We start from the raw sequence: 14665 nt of genomic DNA on the forward strand, positions 1-14665 counted from the left end.
CGCCCGCGAGGAGCGATGGGAGGCTCGAAAGGGCCGCAACCTGCGATCCGACCGGATTCTTATTCGCTTTGATTGTTATTTATTTTGTTTGTAAAAAATAGTTTTTTGCTTGCGGCGGTACTCTACAGTACGGTACAGTTACTGTTCAAAACCAAATTCTTGGTGGAATTAGGTGTCGACCTTTCGTTTCTTGAAGCGAAACGACATTCTGAACAAGACTAGTAGCCTCCGGCCTCTAGCCCCACCCTATCGATGGCGGGGAGGGGGGGGGGAGGGAACGCTGGGCGGATGGAGAAGCAGGCAAAAAGGAGGGAGAGAAAAAGAAGGCTGGCCAAAATGAGGGGTGCAACACGAGGACTTCCCAGGAGGTCACCCATCCTAGTACTACTCTCGCCCAAGCACGTTTAACTGCGGAGTTCTGATGGGATCCGGTGCATTAGTGCTGGTATGATCGCACCCGTTAGTCCATGCACGCGCAATTGCTATAAGCGCTTCGAAGGCGCCCGCGAGGAGCGATGGGAGGCTCGAAAGGGCCGCAACCTGCGATCCGACCGGATTCTTATTCGCTTTGATTGTTATTTATTTTGTTTGTAAAAAATAGTTTTTTGCTTGCGGCGGTACTCTACAGTACGGTACAGTTACTGTTCAAAACCAAATTCTTGGTGGAATTAGGTGTCGACCTTTCGTTTCTTGAAGCGAAACGACATTCTGAACAAGACTAGTAGCCTCCGGCCTCTAGCCCCACCCTATCGATGGCGGGGAGGGGGGGGGGAGGGAACGCTGGGCGGATGGAGAAGCAGGCAAAAAGGAGGGAGAGAAAAAGAAGGCTGGCCAAAATGAGGGGTGCAACACGAGGACTTCCCAGGAGGTCACCCATCCTAGTACTACTCTCGCCCAAGCACGTTTAACTGCGGAGTTCTGATGGGATCCGGTGCATTAGTGCTGGTATGATCGCACCCGTTAGTCCATGCACGCGCAATTGCTATAAGCGCTTCGAAGGCGCCCGCGAGGAGCGATGGGAGGCTCGAAAGGGCCGCAACCTGCGATCCGACCGGATTCTTATTCGCTTTGATTGTTATTTATTTTGTTTGTAAAAAATAGTTTTTTGCTTGCGGCGGTACTCTACAGTACGGTACAGTTACTGTTCAAAACCAAATTCTTGGTGGAATTAGGTGTCGACCTTTCGTTTCTTGAAGCGAAACGACATTCTGAACAAGACTAGTAGCCTCCGGCCTCTAGCCCCACCCTATCGATGGCGGGGAGGGGGGGGGGAGGGAACGCTGGGCGGATGGAGAAGCAGGCAAAAAGGAGGGAGAGAAAAAGAAGGCTGGCCAAAATGAGGGGTGCAACACGAGGACTTCCCAGGAGGTCACCCATCCTAGTACTACTCTCGCCCAAGCACGTTTAACTGCGGAGTTCTGATGGGATCCGGTGCATTAGTGCTGGTATGATCGCACCCGTTAGTCCATGCACGCGCAATTGCTATAAGCGCTTCGAAGGCGCCCGCGAGGAGCGATGGGAGGCTCGAAAGGGCCGCAACCTGCGATCCGACCGGATTCTTATTCGCTTTGATTGTTATTTATTTTGTTTGTAAAAAATAGTTTTTTGCTTGCGGCGGTACTCTACAGTACGGTACAGTTACTGTTCAAAACCAAATTCTTGGTGGAATTAGGTGTCGACCTTTCGTTTCTTGAAGCGAAACGACATTCTGAACAAGACTAGTAGCCTCCGGCCTCTAGCCCCACCCTATCGATGGCGGGGAGGGGGGGGGGAGGGAACGCTGGGCGGATGGAGAAGCAGGCAAAAAGGAGGGAGAGAAAAAGAAGGCTGGCCAAAATGAGGGGTGCAACACGAGGACTTCCCAGGAGGTCACCCATCCTAGTACTACTCTCGCCCAAGCACGTTTAACTGCGGAGTTCTGATGGGATCCGGTGCATTAGTGCTGGTATGATCGCACCCGTTAGTCCATGCACGCGCAATTGCTATAAGCGCTTCGAAGGCGCCCGCGAGGAGCGATGGGAGGCTCGAAAGGGCCGCAACCTGCGATCCGACCGGATTCTTATTCGCTTTGATTGTTATTTATTTTGTTTGTAAAAAATAGTTTTTTGCTTGCGGCGGTACTCTACAGTACGGTACAGTTACTGTTCAAAACCAAATTCTTGGTGGAATTAGGTGTCGACCTTTCGTTTCTTGAAGCGAAACGACATTCTGAACAAGACTAGTAGCCTCCGGCCTCTAGCCCCACCCTATCGATGGCGGGGAGGGGGGGGGAGGGAACGCTGGGCGGATGGAGAAGCAGGCAAAAAGGAGGGAGAGAAAAAGAAGGCTGGCCAAAATGAGGGGTGCAACACGAGGACTTCCCAGGAGGTCACCCATCCTAGTACTACTCTCGCCCAAGCACGTTTAACTGCGGAGTTCTGATGGGATCCGGTGCATTAGTGCTGGTATGATCGCACCCGTTAGTCCATGCACGCGCAATTGCTATAAGCGCTTCGAAGGCGCCCGCGAGGAGCGATGGGAGGCTCGAAAGGGCCGCAACCTGCGATCCGACCGGATTCTTATTCGCTTTGATTGTTATTTATTTTGTTTGTAAAAAATAGTTTTTTGCTTGCGGCGGTACTCTACAGTACGGTACAGTTACTGTTCAAAACCAAATTCTTGGTGGAATTAGGTGTCGACCTTTCGTTTCTTGAAGCGAAACGACATTCTGAACAAGACTAGTAGCCTCCGGCCTCTAGCCCCACCCTATCGATGGCGGGGAGGGGGGGGGGAGGGAACGCTGGGCGGATGGAGAAGCAGGCAAAAAGGAGGGAGAGAAAAAGAAGGCTGGCCAAAATGAGGGGTGCAACACGAGGACTTCCCAGGAGGTCACCCATCCTAGTACTACTCTCGCCCAAGCACGTTTAACTGCGGAGTTCTGATGGGATCCGGTGCATTAGTGCTGGTATGATCGCACCCGTTAGTCCATGCACGCGCAATTGCTATAAGCGCTTCGAAGGCGCCCGCGAGGAGCGATGGGAGGCTCGAAAGGGCCGCAACCTGCGATCCGACCGGATTCTTATTCGCTTTGATTGTTATTTATTTTGTTTGTAAAAAATAGTTTTTTGCTTGCGGCGGTACTCTACAGTACGGTACAGTTACTGTTCAAAACCAAATTCTTGGTGGAATTAGGTGTCGACCTTTCGTTTCTTGAAGCGAAACGACATTCTGAACAAGACTAGTAGCCTCCGGCCTCTAGCCCCACCCTATCGATGGCGGGGAGGGGGGGGGGAGGGAACGCTGGGCGGATGGAGAAGCAGGCAAAAAGGAGGGAGAGAAAAAGAAGGCTGGCCAAAATGAGGGGTGCAACACGAGGACTTCCCAGGAGGTCACCCATCCTAGTACTACTCTCGCCCAAGCACGTTTAACTGCGGAGTTCTGATGGGATCCGGTGCATTAGTGCTGGTATGATCGCACCCGTTAGTCCATGCACGCGCAATTGCTATAAGCGCTTCGAAGGCGCCCGCGAGGAGCGATGGGAGGCTCGAAAGGGCCGCAACCTGCGATCCGACCGGATTCTTATTCGCTTTGATTGTTATTTATTTTGTTTGTAAAAAATAGTTTTTTGCTTGCGGCGGTACTCTACAGTACGGTACAGTTACTGTTCAAAACCAAATTCTTGGTGGAATTAGGTGTCGACCTTTCGTTTCTTGAAGCGAAACGACATTCTGAACAAGACTAGTAGCCTCCGGCCTCTAGCCCCACCCTATCGATGGCGGGGAGGGGGGGGGGAGGGAACGCTGGGCGGATGGAGAAGCAGGCAAAAAGGAGGGAGAGAAAAAGAAGGCTGGCCAAAATGAGGGGTGCAACACGAGGACTTCCCAGGAGGTCACCCATCCTAGTACTACTCTCGCCCAAGCACGTTTAACTGCGGAGTTCTGATGGGATCCGGTGCATTAGTGCTGGTATGATCGCACCCGTTAGTCCATGCACGCGCAATTGCTATAAGCGCTTCGAAGGCGCCCGCGAGGAGCGATGGGAGGCTCGAAAGGGCCGCAACCTGCGATCCGACCGGATTCTTATTCGCTTTGATTGTTATTTATTTTGTTTGTAAAAAATAGTTTTTTGCTTGCGGCGGTACTCTACAGTACGGTACAGTTACTGTTCAAAACCAAATTCTTGGTGGAATTAGGTGTCGACCTTTCGTTTCTTGAAGCGAAACGACATTCTGAACAAGACTAGTAGCCTCCGGCCTCTAGCCCCACCCTATCGATGGCGGGGAGGGGGGGGGGAGGGAACGCTGGGCGGATGGAGAAGCAGGCAAAAAGGAGGGAGAGAAAAAGAAGGCTGGCCAAAATGAGGGGTGCAACACGAGGACTTCCCAGGAGGTCACCCATCCTAGTACTACTCTCGCCCAAGCACGTTTAACTGCGGAGTTCTGATGGGATCCGGTGCATTAGTGCTGGTATGATCGCACCCGTTAGTCCATGCACGCGCAATTGCTATAAGCGCTTCGAAGGCGCCCGCGAGGAGCGATGGGAGGCTCGAAAGGGCCGCAACCTGCGATCCGACCGGATTCTTATTCGCTTTGATTGTTATTTATTTTGTTTGTAAAAAATAGTTTTTTGCTTGCGGCGGTACTCTACAGTACGGTACAGTTACTGTTCAAAACCAAATTCTTGGTGGAATTAGGTGTCGACCTTTCGTTTCTTGAAGCGAAACGACATTCTGAACAAGACTAGTAGCCTCCGGCCTCTAGCCCCACCCTATCGATGGCGGGGAGGGGGGGGGGAGGGAACGCTGGGCGGATGGAGAAGCAGGCAAAAAGGAGGGAGAGAAAAAGAAGGCTGGCCAAAATGAGGGGTGCAACACGAGGACTTCCCAGGAGGTCACCCATCCTAGTACTACTCTCGCCCAAGCACGTTTAACTGCGGAGTTCTGATGGGATCCGGTGCATTAGTGCTGGTATGATCGCACCCGTTAGTCCATGCACGCGCAATTGCTATAAGCGCTTCGAAGGCGCCCGCGAGGAGCGATGGGAGGCTCGAAAGGGCCGCAACCTGCGATCCGACCGGATTCTTATTCGCTTTGATTGTTATTTATTTTGTTTGTAAAAAATAGTTTTTTGCTTGCGGCGGTACTCTACAGTACGGTACAGTTACTGTTCAAAACCAAATTCTTGGTGGAATTAGGTGTCGACCTTTCGTTTCTTGAAGCGAAACGACATTCTGAACAAGACTAGTAGCCTCCGGCCTCTAGCCCCACCCTATCGATGGCGGGGAGGGGGGGGGGAGGGAACGCTGGGCGGATGGAGAAGCAGGCAAAAAGGAGGGAGAGAAAAAGAAGGCTGGCCAAAATGAGGGGTGCAACACGAGGACTTCCCAGGAGGTCACCCATCCTAGTACTACTCTCGCCCAAGCACGTTTAACTGCGGAGTTCTGATGGGATCCGGTGCATTAGTGCTGGTATGATCGCACCCGTTAGTCCATGCACGCGCAATTGCTATAAGCGCTTCGAAGGCGCCCGCGAGGAGCGATGGGAGGCTCGAAAGGGCCGCAACCTGCGATCCGACCGGATTCTTATTCGCTTTGATTGTTATTTATTTTGTTTGTAAAAAATAGTTTTTTGCTTGCGGCGGTACTCTACAGTACGGTACAGTTACTGTTCAAAACCAAATTCTTGGTGGAATTAGGTGTCGACCTTTCGTTTCTTGAAGCGAAACGACATTCTGAACAAGACTAGTAGCCTCCGGCCTCTAGCCCCACCCTATCGATGGCGGGGAGGGGGGGGGGAGGGAACGCTGGGCGGATGGAGAAGCAGGCAAAAAGGAGGGAGAGAAAAAGAAGGCTGGCCAAAATGAGGGGTGCAACACGAGGACTTCCCAGGAGGTCACCCATCCTAGTACTACTCTCGCCCAAGCACGTTTAACTGCGGAGTTCTGATGGGATCCGGTGCATTAGTGCTGGTATGATCGCACCCGTTAGTCCATGCACGCGCAATTGCTATAAGCGCTTCGAAGGCGCCCGCGAGGAGCGATGGGAGGCTCGAAAGGGCCGCAACCTGCGATCCGACCGGATTCTTATTCGCTTTGATTGTTATTTATTTTGTTTGTAAAAAATAGTTTTTTGCTTGCGGCGGTACTCTACAGTACGGTACAGTTACTGTTCAAAACCAAATTCTTGGTGGAATTAGGTGTCGACCTTTCGTTTCTTGAAGCGAAACGACATTCTGAACAAGACTAGTAGCCTCCGGCCTCTAGCCCCACCCTATCGATGGCGGGGAGGGGGGGGGGAGGGAACGCTGGGCGGATGGAGAAGCAGGCAAAAAGGAGGGAGAGAAAAAGAAGGCTGGCCAAAATGAGGGGTGCAACACGAGGACTTCCCAGGAGGTCACCCATCCTAGTACTACTCTCGCCCAAGCACGTTTAACTGCGGAGTTCTGATGGGATCCGGTGCATTAGTGCTGGTATGATCGCACCCGTTAGTCCATGCACGCGCAATTGCTATAAGCGCTTCGAAGGCGCCCGCGAGGAGCGATGGGAGGCTCGAAAGGGCCGCAACCTGCGATCCGACCGGATTCTTATTCGCTTTGATTGTTATTTATTTTGTTTGTAAAAAATAGTTTTTTGCTTGCGGCGGTACTCTACAGTACGGTACAGTTACTGTTCAAAACCAAATTCTTGGTGGAATTAGGTGTCGACCTTTCGTTTCTTGAAGCGAAACGACATTCTGAACAAGACTAGTAGCCTCCGGCCTCTAGCCCCACCCTATCGATGGCGGGGAGGGGGGGGGGAAGGGAACGCTGGGCGGATGGAGAAGCAGGCAAAAAGGAGGGAGAGAAAAAGAAGGCTGGCCAAAATGAGGGGTGCAACACGAGGACTTCCCAGGAGGTCACCCATCCTAGTACTACTCTCGCCCAAGCACGTTTAACTGCGGAGTTCTGATGGGATCCGGTGCATTAGTGCTGGTATGATCGCACCCGTTAGTCCATGCACGCGCAATTGCTATAAGCGCTTCGAAGGCGCCCGCGAGGAGCGATGGGAGGCTCGAAAGGGCCGCAACCTGCGATCCGACCGGATTCTTATTCGCTTTGATTGTTATTTATTTTGTTTGTAAAAAATAGTTTTTTGCTTGCGGCGGTACTCTACAGTACGGTACAGTTACTGTTCAAAACCAAATTCTTGGTGGAATTAGGTGTCGACCTTTCGTTTCTTGAAGCGAAACGACATTCTGAACAAGACTAGTAGCCTCCGGCCTCTAGCCCCACCCTATCGATGGCGGGGAGGGGGGGGGGAGGGAACGCTGGGCGGATGGAGAAGCAGGCAAAAAGGAGGGAGAGAAAAAGAAGGCTGGCCAAAATGAGGGGTGCAACACGAGGACTTCCCAGGAGGTCACCCATCCTAGTACTACTCTCGCCCAAGCACGTTTAACTGCGGAGTTCTGATGGGATCCGGTGCATTAGTGCTGGTATGATCGCACCCGTTAGTCCATGCACGCGCAATTGCTATAAGCGCTTCGAAGGCGCCCGCGAGGAGCGATGGGAGGCTCGAAAGGGCCGCAACCTGCGATCCGACCGGATTCTTATTCGCTTTGATTGTTATTTATTTTGTTTGTAAAAAATAGTTTTTTGCTTGCGGCGGTACTCTACAGTACGGTACAGTTACTGTTCAAAACCAAATTCTTGGTGGAATTAGGTGTCGACCTTTCGTTTCTTGAAGCGAAACGACATTCTGAACAAGACTAGTAGCCTCCGGCCTCTAGCCCCACCCTATCGATGGCGGGGAGGGGGGGGGGAGGGAACGCTGGGCGGATGGAGAAGCAGGCAAAAAGGAGGGAGAGAAAAAGAAGGCTGGCCAAAATGAGGGGTGCAACACGAGGACTTCCCAGGAGGTCACCCATCCTAGTACTACTCTCGCCCAAGCACGTTTAACTGCGGAGTTCTGATGGGATCCGGTGCATTAGTGCTGGTATGATCGCACCCGTTAGTCCATGCACGCGCAATTGCTATAAGCGCTTCGAAGGCGCCCGCGAGGAGCGATGGGAGGCTCGAAAGGGCCGCAACCTGCGATCCGACCGGATTCTTATTCGCTTTGATTGTTATTTATTTTGTTTGTAAAAAATAGTTTTTTGCTTGCGGCGGTACTCTACAGTACGGTACAGTTACTGTTCAAAACCAAATTCTTGGTGGAATTAGGTGTCGACCTTTCGTTTCTTGAAGCGAAACGACATTCTGAACAAGACTAGTAGCCTCCGGCCTCTAGCCCCACCCTATCGATGGCGGGGAGGGGGGGGGGAGGGAACGCTGGGCGGATGGAGAAGCAGGCAAAAAGGAGGGAGAGAAAAAGAAGGCTGGCCAAAATGAGGGGTGCAACACGAGGACTTCCCAGGAGGTCACCCATCCTAGTACTACTCTCGCCCAAGCACGTTTAACTGCGGAGTTCTGATGGGATCCGGTGCATTAGTGCTGGTATGATCGCACCCGTTAGTCCATGCACGCGCAATTGCTATAAGCGCTTCGAAGGCGCCCGCGAGGAGCGATGGGAGGCTCGAAAGGGCCGCAACCTGCGATCCGACCGGATTCTTATTCGCTTTGATTGTTATTTATTTTGTTTGTAAAAAATAGTTTTTTGCTTGCGGCGGTACTCTACAGTACGGTACAGTTACTGTTCAAAACCAAATTCTTGGTGGAATTAGGTGTCGACCTTTCGTTTCTTGAAGCGAAACGACATTCTGAACAAGACTAGTAGCCTCCGGCCTCTAGCCCCACCCTATCGATGGCGGGGAGGGGGGGGGGAGGGAACGCTGGGCGGATGGAGAAGCAGGCAAAAAGGAGGGAGAGAAAAAGAAGGCTGGCCAAAATGAGGGGTGCAACACGAGGACTTCCCAGGAGGTCACCCATCCTAGTACTACTCTCGCCCAAGCACGTTTAACTGCGGAGTTCTGATGGGATCCGGTGCATTAGTGCTGGTATGATCGCACCCGTTAGTCCATGCACGCGCAATTGCTATAAGCGCTTCGAAGGCGCCCGCGAGGAGCGATGGGAGGCTCGAAAGGGCCGCAACCTGCGATCCGACCGGATTCTTATTCGCTTTGATTGTTATTTATTTTGTTTGTAAAAAATAGTTTTTTGCTTGCGGCGGTACTCTACAGTACGGTACAGTTACTGTTCAAAACCAAATTCTTGGTGGAATTAGGTGTCGACCTTTCGTTTCTTGAAGCGAAACGACATTCTGAACAAGACTAGTAGCCTCCGGCCTCTAGCCCCACCCTATCGATGGCGGGGAGGGGGGGGGGAGGGAACGCTGGGCGGATGGAGAAGCAGGCAAAAAGGAGGGAGAGAAAAAGAAGGCTGGCCAAAATGAGGGGTGCAACACGAGGACTTCCCAGGAGGTCACCCATCCTAGTACTACTCTCGCCCAAGCACGTTTAACTGCGGAGTTCTGATGGGATCCGGTGCATTAGTGCTGGTATGATCGCACCCGTTAGTCCATGCACGCGCAATTGCTATAAGCGCTTCGAAGGCGCCCGCGAGGAGCGATGGGAGGCTCGAAAGGGCCGCAACCTGCGATCCGACCGGATTCTTATTCGCTTTGATTGTTATTTATTTTGTTTGTAAAAAATAGTTTTTTGCTTGCGGCGGTACTCTACAGTACGGTACAGTTACTGTTCAAAACCAAATTCTTGGTGGAATTAGGTGTCGACCTTTCGTTTCTTGAAGCGAAACGACATTCTGAACAAGACTAGTAGCCTCCGGCCTCTAGCCCCACCCTATCGATGGCGGGGAGGGGGGGGGGAGGGAACGCTGGGCGGATGGAGAAGCAGGCAAAAAGGAGGGAGAGAAAAAGAAGGCTGGCCAAAATGAGGGGTGCAACACGAGGACTTCCCAGGAGGTCACCCATCCTAGTACTACTCTCGCCCAAGCACGTTTAACTGCGGAGTTCTGATGGGATCCGGTGCATTAGTGCTGGTATGATCGCACCCGTTAGTCCATGCACGCGCAATTGCTATAAGCGCTTCGAAGGCGCCCGCGAGGAGCGATGGGAGGCTCGAAAGGGCCGCAACCTGCGATCCGACCGGATTCTTATTCGCTTTGATTGTTATTTATTTTGTTTGTAAAAAATAGTTTTTTGCTTGCGGCGGTACTCTACAGTACGGTACAGTTACTGTTCAAAACCAAATTCTTGGTGGAATTAGGTGTCGACCTTTCGTTTCTTGAAGCGAAACGACATTCTGAACAAGACTAGTAGCCTCCGGCCTCTAGCCCCACCCTATCGATGGCGGGGAGGGGGGGGGGAGGGAACGCTGGGCGGATGGAGAAGCAGGCAAAAAGGAGGGAGAGAAAAAGAAGGCTGGCCAAAATGAGGGGTGCAACACGAGGACTTCCCAGGAGGTCACCCATCCTAGTACTACTCTCGCCCAAGCACGTTTAACTGCGGAGTTCTGATGGGATCCGGTGCATTAGTGCTGGTATGATCGCACCCGTTAGTCCATGCACGCGCAATTGCTATAAGCGCTTCGAAGGCGCCCGCGAGGAGCGATGGGAGGCTCGAAAGGGCCGCAACCTGCGATCCGACCGGATTCTTATTCGCTTTGATTGTTATTTATTTTGTTTGTAAAAAATAGTTTTTTGCTTGCGGCGGTACTCTACAGTACGGTACAGTTACTGTTCAAAACCAAATTCTTGGTGGAATTAGGTGTCGACCTTTCGTTTCTTGAAGCGAAACGACATTCTGAACAAGACTAGTAGCCTCCGGCCTCTAGCCCCACCCTATCGATGGCGGGGAGGGGGGGGGGAGGGAACGCTGGGCGGATGGAGAAGCAGGCAAAAAGGAGGGAGAGAAAAAGAAGGCTGGCCAAAATGAGGGGTGCAACACGAGGACTTCCCAGGAGGTCACCCATCCTAGTACTACTCTCGCCCAAGCACGTTTAACTGCGGAGTTCTGATGGGATCCGGTGCATTAGTGCTGGTATGATCGCACCCGTTAGTCCATGCACGCGCAATTGCTATAAGCGCTTCGAAGGCGCCCGCGAGGAGCGATGGGAGGCTCGAAAGGGCCGCAACCTGCGATCCGACCGGATTCTTATTCGCTTTGATTGTTATTTATTTTGTTTGTAAAAAATAGTTTTTTGCTTGCGGCGGTACTCTACAGTACGGTACAGTTACTGTTCAAAACCAAATTCTTGGTGGAATTAGGTGTCGACCTTTCGTTTCTTGAAGCGAAACGACATTCTGAACAAGACTAGTAGCCTCCGGCCTCTAGCCCCACCCTATCGATGGCGGGGAGGGGGGGGGGAGGGAACGCTGGGCGGATGGAGAAGCAGGCAAAAAGGAGGGAGAGAAAAAGAAGGCTGGCCAAAATGAGGGGTGCAACACGAGGACTTCCCAGGAGGTCACCCATCCTAGTACTACTCTCGCCCAAGCACGTTTAACTGCGGAGTTCTGATGGGATCCGGTGCATTAGTGCTGGTATGATCGCACCCGTTAGTCCATGCACGCGCAATTGCTATAAGCGCTTCGAAGGCGCCCGCGAGGAGCGATGGGAGGCTCGAAAGGGCCGCAACCTGCGATCCGACCGGATTCTTATTCGCTTTGATTGTTATTTATTTTGTTTGTAAAAAATAGTTTTTTGCTTGCGGCGGTACTCTACAGTACGGTACAGTTACTGTTCAAAACCAAATTCTTGGTGGAATTAGGTGTCGACCTTTCGTTTCTTGAAGCGAAACGACATTCTGAACAAGACTAGTAGCCTCCGGCCTCTAGCCCCACCCTATCGATGGCGGGGAGGGGGGGGGGAGGGAACGCTGGGCGGATGGAGAAGCAGGCAAAAAGGAGGGAGAGAAAAAGAAGGCTGGCCAAAATGAGGGGTGCAACACGAGGACTTCCCAGGAGGTCACCCATCCTAGTACTACTCTCGCCCAAGCACGTTTAACTGCGGAGTTCTGATGGGATCCGGTGCATTAGTGCTGGTATGATCGCACCCGTTAGTCCATGCACGCGCAATTGCTATAAGCGCTTCGAAGGCGCCCGCGAGGAGCGATGGGAGGCTCGAAAGGGCCGCAACCTGCGATCCGACCGGATTCTTATTCGCTTTGATTGTTATTTATTTTGTTTGTAAAAAATAGTTTTTTGCTTGCGGCGGTACTCTACAGTACGGTACAGTTACTGTTCAAAACCAAATTCTTGGTGGAATTAGGTGTCGACCTTTCGTTTCTTGAAGCGAAACGACATTCTGAACAAGACTAGTAGCCTCCGGCCTCTAGCCCCACCCTATCGATGGCGGGGAGGGGGGGGGGAGGGAACGCTGGGCGGATGGAGAAGCAGGCAAAAAGGAGGGAGAGAAAAAGAAGGCTGGCCAAAATGAGGGGTGCAACACGAGGACTTCCCAGGAGGTCACCCATCCTAGTACTACTCTCGCCCAAGCACGTTTAACTGCGGAGTTCTGATGGGATCCGGTGCATTAGTGCTGGTATGATCGCACCCGTTAGTCCATGCACGCGCAATTGCTATAAGCGCTTCGAAGGCGCCCGCGAGGAGCGATGGGAGGCTCGAAAGGGCCGCAACCTGCGATCCGACCGGATTCTTATTCGCTTTGATTGTTATTTATTTTGTTTGTAAAAAATAGTTTTTTGCTTGCGGCGGTACTCTACAGTACGGTACAGTTACTGTTCAAAACCAAATTCTTGGTGGAATTAGGTGTCGACCTTTCGTTTCTTGAAGCGAAACGACATTCTGAACAAGACTAGTAGCCTCCGGCCTCTAGCCCCACCCTATCGATGGCGGGGAGGGGGGGGGGAGGGAACGCTGGGCGGATGGAGAAGCAGGCAAAAAGGAGGGAGAGAAAAAGAAGGCTGGCCAAAATGAGGGGTGCAACACGAGGACTTCCCAGGAGGTCACCCATCCTAGTACTACTCTCGCCCAAGCACGTTTAACTGCGGAGTTCTGATGGGATCCGGTGCATTAGTGCTGGTATGATCGCACCCGTTAGTCCATGCACGCGCAATTGCTATAAGCGCTTCGAAGGCGCCCGCGAGGAGCGATGGGAGGCTCGAAAGGGCCGCAACCTGCGATCCGACCGGATTCTTATTCGCTTTGATTGTTATTTATTTTGTTTGTAAAAAATAGTTTTTTGCTTGCGGCGGTACTCTACAGTACGGTACAGTTACTGTTCAAAACCAAATTCTTGGTGGAATTAGGTGTCGACCTTTCGTTTCTTGAAGCGAAACGACATTCTGAACAAGACTAGTAGCCTCCGGCCTCTAGCCCCACCCTATCGATGGCGGGGAGGGGGGGGGGAGGGAACGCTGGGCGGATGGAGAAGCAGGCAAAAAGGAGGGAGAGAAAAAGAAGGCTGGCCAAAATGAGGGGTGCAACACGAGGACTTCCCAGGAGGTCACCCATCCTAGTACTACTCTCGCCCAAGCACGTTTAACTGCGGAGTTCTGATGGGATCCGGTGCATTAGTGCTGGTATGATCGCACCCGTTAGTCCATGCACGCGCAATTGCTATAAGCGCTTCGAAGGCGCCCGCGAGGAGCGATGGGAGGCTCGAAAGGGCCGCAACCTGCGATCCGACCGGATTCTTATTCGCTTTGATTGTTATTTATTTTGTTTGTAAAAAATAGTTTTTTGCTTGCGGCGGTACTCTACAGTACGGTACAGTTACTGTTCAAAACCAAATTCTTGGTGGAATTAGGTGTCGACCTTTCGTTTCTTGAAGCGAAACGACATTCTGAACAAGACTAGTAGCCTCCGGCCTCTAGCCCCACCCTATCGATGGCGGGGAGGGGGGGGGGAGGGAACGCTGGGCGGATGGAGAAGCAGGCAAAAAGGAGGGAGAGAAAAAGAAGGCTGGCCAAAATGAGGGGTGCAACACGAGGACTTCCCAGGAGGTCACCCATCCTAGTACTACTCTCGCCCAAGCACGTTTAACTGCGGAGTTCTGATGGGATCCGGTGCATTAGTGCTGGTATGATCGCACCCGTTAGTCCATGCACGCGCAATTGCTATAAGCGCTTCGAAGGCGCCCGCGAGGAGCGATGGGAGGCTCGAAAGGGCCGCAACCTGCGATCCGACCGGATTCTTATTCGCTTTGATTGTTATTTATTTTGTTTGTAAAAAATAGTTTTTTGCTTGCGGCGGTACTCTACAGTACGGTACAGTTACTGTTCAAAACCAAATTCTTGGTGGAATTAGGTGTCGACCTTTCGTTTCTTGAAGCGAAACGACATTCTGAACAAGACTAGTAGCCTCCGGCCTCTAGCCCCACCCTATCGATGGCGGGGAGGGGGGGGGGAGGGAACGCTGGGCGGATGGAGAAGCAGGCAAAAAGGAGGGAGAGAAAAAGAAGGCTGGCCAAAATGAGGGGTGCAACACGAGGACTTCCCAGGAGGTCACCCATCCTAGTACTACTCTCGCCCAAGCACGTTTAACTGCGGAGTTCTGATGGGATCCGGTGCATTAGTGCTGGTATGATCGCACCCGTTAGTCCATGCACGCGCAATTGCTATAAGCGCTTCGAAGGCGCCCGCGAGGAGCGATGGGAGGCTCGAAAGGGCCGCAACCTGCGATCCGACCGGATTCTTATTCGCTTTGATTGTTATTTATTTTGTTTGTAAAAAATAGTTTTTTGCTTGCGGCGGTACTCTACAGTACGGTACAGTTACTGTTCAAAACCAAATTCTTGGTG

At 52.1% G+C, this 14665-nt stretch overlaps 29 non-coding genes across 29 annotated transcripts; all 29 read right to left on the reverse strand.

Annotated features, from left to right (window-relative positions):
* Positions 1 to 340: 340 nt before the first annotated feature.
* Positions 341 to 459, reverse strand: LOC127904646 (5S ribosomal RNA). Its single transcript, XR_008057942.1, has one exon. It is a non-coding gene; the product is annotated as a 5S ribosomal RNA (ribosomal RNA).
* Positions 460 to 840: 381 nt separating this feature from the next.
* LOC127904647 (5S ribosomal RNA) lies at positions 841 to 959 on the reverse strand. The gene has a single exon (XR_008057943.1). It is a non-coding gene; the product is annotated as a 5S ribosomal RNA (ribosomal RNA).
* A 381-nt stretch (positions 960 to 1340) lies between these two features.
* LOC127904648 (5S ribosomal RNA) lies at positions 1341 to 1459 on the reverse strand. Its single transcript, XR_008057944.1, has one exon. It is a non-coding gene; the product is annotated as a 5S ribosomal RNA (ribosomal RNA).
* Positions 1460 to 1840: 381 nt separating this feature from the next.
* LOC127904649 (5S ribosomal RNA) lies at positions 1841 to 1959 on the reverse strand. The gene has a single exon (XR_008057945.1). It is a non-coding gene; the product is annotated as a 5S ribosomal RNA (ribosomal RNA).
* Positions 1960 to 2339: 380 nt separating this feature from the next.
* Positions 2340 to 2458, reverse strand: LOC127904650 (5S ribosomal RNA). The gene has a single exon (XR_008057946.1). It is a non-coding gene; the product is annotated as a 5S ribosomal RNA (ribosomal RNA).
* A 381-nt stretch (positions 2459 to 2839) lies between these two features.
* Positions 2840 to 2958, reverse strand: LOC127904652 (5S ribosomal RNA). The gene has a single exon (XR_008057948.1). It is a non-coding gene; the product is annotated as a 5S ribosomal RNA (ribosomal RNA).
* Positions 2959 to 3339: 381 nt separating this feature from the next.
* Positions 3340 to 3458, reverse strand: LOC127904653 (5S ribosomal RNA). The gene has a single exon (XR_008057949.1). It is a non-coding gene; the product is annotated as a 5S ribosomal RNA (ribosomal RNA).
* A 381-nt stretch (positions 3459 to 3839) lies between these two features.
* LOC127904654 (5S ribosomal RNA) lies at positions 3840 to 3958 on the reverse strand. Its single transcript, XR_008057950.1, has one exon. It is a non-coding gene; the product is annotated as a 5S ribosomal RNA (ribosomal RNA).
* Positions 3959 to 4339: 381 nt separating this feature from the next.
* LOC127904655 (5S ribosomal RNA) lies at positions 4340 to 4458 on the reverse strand. Its single transcript, XR_008057951.1, has one exon. It is a non-coding gene; the product is annotated as a 5S ribosomal RNA (ribosomal RNA).
* Positions 4459 to 4839: 381 nt separating this feature from the next.
* Positions 4840 to 4958, reverse strand: LOC127904656 (5S ribosomal RNA). The gene has a single exon (XR_008057952.1). It is a non-coding gene; the product is annotated as a 5S ribosomal RNA (ribosomal RNA).
* A 381-nt stretch (positions 4959 to 5339) lies between these two features.
* LOC127904657 (5S ribosomal RNA) lies at positions 5340 to 5458 on the reverse strand. Its single transcript, XR_008057953.1, has one exon. It is a non-coding gene; the product is annotated as a 5S ribosomal RNA (ribosomal RNA).
* Positions 5459 to 5839: 381 nt separating this feature from the next.
* Positions 5840 to 5958, reverse strand: LOC127904658 (5S ribosomal RNA). Its single transcript, XR_008057954.1, has one exon. It is a non-coding gene; the product is annotated as a 5S ribosomal RNA (ribosomal RNA).
* Positions 5959 to 6339: 381 nt separating this feature from the next.
* Positions 6340 to 6458, reverse strand: LOC127904659 (5S ribosomal RNA). The gene has a single exon (XR_008057955.1). It is a non-coding gene; the product is annotated as a 5S ribosomal RNA (ribosomal RNA).
* Positions 6459 to 6840: 382 nt separating this feature from the next.
* LOC127904660 (5S ribosomal RNA) lies at positions 6841 to 6959 on the reverse strand. Its single transcript, XR_008057956.1, has one exon. It is a non-coding gene; the product is annotated as a 5S ribosomal RNA (ribosomal RNA).
* A 381-nt stretch (positions 6960 to 7340) lies between these two features.
* LOC127904661 (5S ribosomal RNA) lies at positions 7341 to 7459 on the reverse strand. The gene has a single exon (XR_008057957.1). It is a non-coding gene; the product is annotated as a 5S ribosomal RNA (ribosomal RNA).
* A 381-nt stretch (positions 7460 to 7840) lies between these two features.
* LOC127904663 (5S ribosomal RNA) lies at positions 7841 to 7959 on the reverse strand. The gene has a single exon (XR_008057959.1). It is a non-coding gene; the product is annotated as a 5S ribosomal RNA (ribosomal RNA).
* A 381-nt stretch (positions 7960 to 8340) lies between these two features.
* On the reverse strand, positions 8341 to 8459 carry LOC127904664 (5S ribosomal RNA). Its single transcript, XR_008057960.1, has one exon. It is a non-coding gene; the product is annotated as a 5S ribosomal RNA (ribosomal RNA).
* A 381-nt stretch (positions 8460 to 8840) lies between these two features.
* Positions 8841 to 8959, reverse strand: LOC127904665 (5S ribosomal RNA). Its single transcript, XR_008057961.1, has one exon. It is a non-coding gene; the product is annotated as a 5S ribosomal RNA (ribosomal RNA).
* Positions 8960 to 9340: 381 nt separating this feature from the next.
* LOC127904666 (5S ribosomal RNA) lies at positions 9341 to 9459 on the reverse strand. The gene has a single exon (XR_008057962.1). It is a non-coding gene; the product is annotated as a 5S ribosomal RNA (ribosomal RNA).
* A 381-nt stretch (positions 9460 to 9840) lies between these two features.
* LOC127904667 (5S ribosomal RNA) lies at positions 9841 to 9959 on the reverse strand. The gene has a single exon (XR_008057963.1). It is a non-coding gene; the product is annotated as a 5S ribosomal RNA (ribosomal RNA).
* A 381-nt stretch (positions 9960 to 10340) lies between these two features.
* On the reverse strand, positions 10341 to 10459 carry LOC127904668 (5S ribosomal RNA). The gene has a single exon (XR_008057964.1). It is a non-coding gene; the product is annotated as a 5S ribosomal RNA (ribosomal RNA).
* Positions 10460 to 10840: 381 nt separating this feature from the next.
* LOC127904669 (5S ribosomal RNA) lies at positions 10841 to 10959 on the reverse strand. The gene has a single exon (XR_008057965.1). It is a non-coding gene; the product is annotated as a 5S ribosomal RNA (ribosomal RNA).
* Positions 10960 to 11340: 381 nt separating this feature from the next.
* On the reverse strand, positions 11341 to 11459 carry LOC127904670 (5S ribosomal RNA). The gene has a single exon (XR_008057966.1). It is a non-coding gene; the product is annotated as a 5S ribosomal RNA (ribosomal RNA).
* Positions 11460 to 11840: 381 nt separating this feature from the next.
* Positions 11841 to 11959, reverse strand: LOC127904671 (5S ribosomal RNA). The gene has a single exon (XR_008057967.1). It is a non-coding gene; the product is annotated as a 5S ribosomal RNA (ribosomal RNA).
* Positions 11960 to 12340: 381 nt separating this feature from the next.
* On the reverse strand, positions 12341 to 12459 carry LOC127904672 (5S ribosomal RNA). The gene has a single exon (XR_008057968.1). It is a non-coding gene; the product is annotated as a 5S ribosomal RNA (ribosomal RNA).
* Positions 12460 to 12840: 381 nt separating this feature from the next.
* LOC127904674 (5S ribosomal RNA) lies at positions 12841 to 12959 on the reverse strand. The gene has a single exon (XR_008057970.1). It is a non-coding gene; the product is annotated as a 5S ribosomal RNA (ribosomal RNA).
* Positions 12960 to 13340: 381 nt separating this feature from the next.
* LOC127904675 (5S ribosomal RNA) lies at positions 13341 to 13459 on the reverse strand. Its single transcript, XR_008057971.1, has one exon. It is a non-coding gene; the product is annotated as a 5S ribosomal RNA (ribosomal RNA).
* Positions 13460 to 13840: 381 nt separating this feature from the next.
* LOC127904676 (5S ribosomal RNA) lies at positions 13841 to 13959 on the reverse strand. The gene has a single exon (XR_008057972.1). It is a non-coding gene; the product is annotated as a 5S ribosomal RNA (ribosomal RNA).
* Positions 13960 to 14340: 381 nt separating this feature from the next.
* LOC127904677 (5S ribosomal RNA) lies at positions 14341 to 14459 on the reverse strand. Its single transcript, XR_008057973.1, has one exon. It is a non-coding gene; the product is annotated as a 5S ribosomal RNA (ribosomal RNA).
* Between the last annotated feature and the right edge of the window lie 206 nt (positions 14460 to 14665).

This window comes from Populus trichocarpa, chromosome 17, assembly GCF_000002775.5.
Source record: "Populus trichocarpa isolate Nisqually-1 chromosome 17, P.trichocarpa_v4.1, whole genome shotgun sequence".
NCBI classification, from domain to species: domain Eukaryota; kingdom Viridiplantae; phylum Streptophyta; class Magnoliopsida; order Malpighiales; family Salicaceae; genus Populus; species Populus trichocarpa.